At 41.0% G+C, this 3,917-nt stretch overlaps 1 non-coding gene across 1 annotated transcript; it reads right to left on the bottom strand.

The window, feature by feature from the left end:
- Positions 1-399: 399 nt before the first annotated feature.
- LOC123813185 lies at positions 400-506 on the bottom strand. Its single transcript, XR_006784679.1, has one exon. It is a non-coding gene; the product is annotated as a U6 spliceosomal RNA (small nuclear RNA).
- Between the last annotated feature and the right edge of the window lie 3,411 nt (positions 507-3,917).

Genomic DNA, 3,917 nt, shown 5'->3' with positions numbered 1-3,917 from the left:
ACCTGGGTAGTGGGAGTGAGGACATCCAAAAATCCCCTGGACACCTTGAGTTCTGGACCCCATTTTAAATGCCCATTTGGGGTCCGCCCACTTGGCTGCACCCTGTAACAAAATCATTCAGTCCTCAGAGCATAGAGATCCAAAATCCAGCTTAAAGACTTTGATACTGTGCATTCAAATTTCACCACTTGCTATGGGTCTTTGAACAGGAGTTAAAGTTATATACAGAGCTAAGTTTTCTTATCCGCAGTGGGGGTGATGGTTAGGGTTGTCATGAAAACGAAAAAAGAATTCACATAAATACTCGGCAATCTGCACGGCACACGAGTTCTCAATAAATGTTGACTGTGCTTATGCGTACATCTCTCTCTGTTAACATCCTCAAAGTGGGCATTTAAAAAAAATAAGGAATGCTTCACAAATTTGCATGTCATTCTTGCGCAGGGGCCGTGCTAATCTCCTCTGTATTGTTCCAATACTAGTATATGTGCTGCCGAAGCAGGCACAAAATGGGCATTTTGAATTCACCACTTTGCAGACTATTGTTCCAGAAGCATTCTCCATTCAGAGCTAGACAAATCCTTTTCTGGTTTGGTTGGCCTTAAATCTAGTATTCATGGGACCCGTTCCACAGCTTTAGAGAACACGGAGTCCCGGGTGCTTCCTGACCCACCTTGGCATTCTCAGTAACAGAGGATGGCTCCCTCAGCAGATACAGTATAACTGCTTCCCTCCACCTTCTATTCTCTCATGCCTGTCATAGAAAAACGGCTGTAACATGTCTATAAAGTGTGTGTCTGTAAAGACCTGATATTTTGCTCCTTAATTGCGGACAGGTCTTTTTCAAATGTTTTTAATACCACAAGAGCTCTGCCACCTTCAGACCTCTCCTTATCAACTCTTGCCATGGAGTTCGAAGGCTGAGGTAGCTGAGGGCCTTGCTGATTCGGAGCTCAGTATTTCTCAGGCACCTCCCTTTTATCGCTCCTAAAATCGTTATCAGCAAGAGTTTTGTAGGGAAAGGCAGATAAGGAGCCAGTGAGTCCTTGCAGATAAGCTGAGCTTCCACTGGAGCCTTTCCTTCCATATTAATTCTTCTCTTACTTGCTCCATGTGACTTTATTTTCTATAGTTCTTTATTTTCTCCAGTTCCTTTCCAACCTGATTTTTTGGAATAATTTTCCTACCATTAAACACATCCATGTTTTTTAAAAATTATATGTCTTGCTACACATTTTTAAAAAGTTAATCTGTTTATCCCAGGTATTAAATGCCAATTCAAATCTTAATAATTATAAGGCCACAAACACCACAGTCCGAACCCTCGTGACTCAGTCCGAACCCTGGCACCTTGTTCGTTGTCTCTCCTCGAGGGACCTGCATCCCGAGTTCGGGCAACAGGATCTGGCAGCTGAACTTTCTCCTGTTCAGGGGCCGCCATCACACCTTCTGGGAGAACCTATGATTTGGTGACTCTGTGAGCCCTACTATGGGTTTTAAAAAATATTGTACTGATCATTACCTATTTGGACATATTAAGCTAGCTTTCTAAGATCCTTACCAGGAATCTGGGCCTGGGGAGGGTTTCCTCCTTCTTTCCTGAGCTATAAAAAAGAAGGAGGAAAAAAGGAATGGGGGGAAGAATACCCGACTCCTTGGTTGTGGTGATTTTAAAAATATGTCCATAAATTCATTAAGGTGACTCCCCTTCAAAAGTAAAGCCCAATTTCCCCCTTTGAGTGTAGACTGAACTTAGTGACTTGCATTGATATTAGAATGAAACACAACTGACAGTATATGACTTTGGAAACTGTCTTTAAAAAGTACTCTAGCTTTCATCTTGGTTGTTCTGTTCTCCACTTTTCTTTTTTAAAAAATATATTTTATTGATTATACTATTACAGTTGTCCCATATCCACCCCCCTTCATTCCCCTCTGCCCTGTACACCCCCTCCCACCCACATTCCCCACCTTAGTTTATGTCCATGGGTCATATACATAAATTCTTTGGCTTCTACATATCCTATACTATTCTTAGCCTCCCCCTGTCTATTTTTTACCCACCATTTATGCTTCTTATTCCCTGTACCTTTTCCCCTATTCCTCCACTCCCCTTCCCCACTGATAACCCTCCATGTGATCTCCATTTCTGTGATTCTGTTCCTGTTCTAGTTGTTTGTTGGTTCATTTTGTTGTTGTTGTTGTTGTTGTTTTTACTGTCTTCCACTTTTTCCTGAGTCACTTGCTCTGAGGATGTCAGCTGCCATACTGTGAATTGCCTCATAAAGAGGCTCACATACAAAGGCACTGAGAGAGGCATTTGGCCAAAAGCCAGCAAGGAACTGAGACCCGCAATCCAATAGACCACAAGGAACTGAGACCTGCCAACAGCCACGTGAGTGAGCCATGTTGGACTTGGATTCTCCAGCTCCAGTCAAGCCTGAGATGATTGTGGCTCCAGGTGAGGGCAGGACTGAAACCTCATGAGAAACCCTGAGCCAGAATCATCCATCTAAACCTACTCTCTGACCCTTAGAGATACATATGTTTGCTGTTTTAAGATCCTAAATTTTAGGATAATTTATTATGTAGCAAGAGGTAACTTGCATATAACTAGTAAGAGCTGCCAACACACCCAGATAGCATTGAATCTTAATTTGGATTCAACGGAAGATAATCACTACATTGTAATCCAGCAATTTTGTCTGTGGAAATCCAGGAACTTTCACCTACATAATTACATGTTTACACACAAAGTTATTAGGGATTATTACCTTACATAAAAATGCTGAGCAATAAGAAACGGTTGAGCTAAATAAATTATGGTCTGTCAACTTCAAGTAATTTTATACAGCATTTAACAATAAGTTGAAAGACTTTGTAATAATACAGACGATGCCAAATGAATATAAAATTGCATGTATATTGCACTTACAACTCTGTAAAAATCTATTCATTAAAAACCTAGTAAGAAAGTCTTAGCTTAGCTCCAGAGACAGAAGTGAGGTCTTCAGAGTCTGCAAGTCTCTAACAACCACAGGCACTGTAAGTGGCAGCCAGGACTTTCATCCTATGTAAGACGACCCTGAAGACTCACAGAAATGTGAAAGGAAAGAGGACTTTACACAGAACTAAGATTCTTGCATCACCAGACACTGCGCTAGATTTAGACATTGGTGTGGCTTCATTACTGCCCACTCGCTGGTGAAATTCATCACCATTAACAAAATTATATTGAACAATACAATTCACTGATCTTTCATAATGGGCCAAATTCTGAACTAGGCACTTTTATACTATCTTAATTAATTCTAAGATAAAAATGATGCCTAAGCCAGATCTGGAATTTAGACATGGCTGTCAGGTGGAGCTACATGACACCCTTTCCACCCTTTCTACTCATAATGTATATTAAAGTAATCTGCATATTAGTGAAAGGAAGCATTCTAGAAGCCAATGTGACCACAGAGGCAGAGATTGGAGTGCTCCAGCCACCAGCCCAAGAATGCCAGCTGCCATCAGAATCTACAGGGAGGTGGCAGCCTTGCTAACACCTTGATTTTAGCCCAGTGATATTGATTTTGGACCTCTGGCCTCCAGAACTGTGAGAGAATACATTCCTTTTGTTTTGAGCCACCAAGTTAGCGGTAATTTGTTATAGCATTCATAGGAAATTAACACACCATTATTTTCTTGAGAATGTTTATGTTGATATTCATGGGGCATATTGATTTGTAGTTTTCTTGAGATGTCTTTGAATACTGGCCATGTAACCCACATACCTGAACTTGTGCCCATAAAATTTATCTTTTCTTTTGTTTCTAGCCAAAGCTAGCCTAAAATCTGACCACCTCCCCTGTAGTCTACTCAAGGAAAGTTGCTTCGGCTATTGTTCCCTCTTTCTTCTGTATCATTAA

Source organism: Phyllostomus hastatus, unplaced genomic scaffold (assembly GCF_019186645.2).
Source record: "Phyllostomus hastatus isolate PE091 unplaced genomic scaffold, TTU_PhHast_1.1 phas_scaffold_93, whole genome shotgun sequence".
Taxonomy (NCBI): Eukaryota; Metazoa; Chordata; class Mammalia; order Chiroptera; family Phyllostomidae; genus Phyllostomus; species Phyllostomus hastatus.
This window is presented reverse-complemented; position numbering and strand designations above follow the sequence as displayed.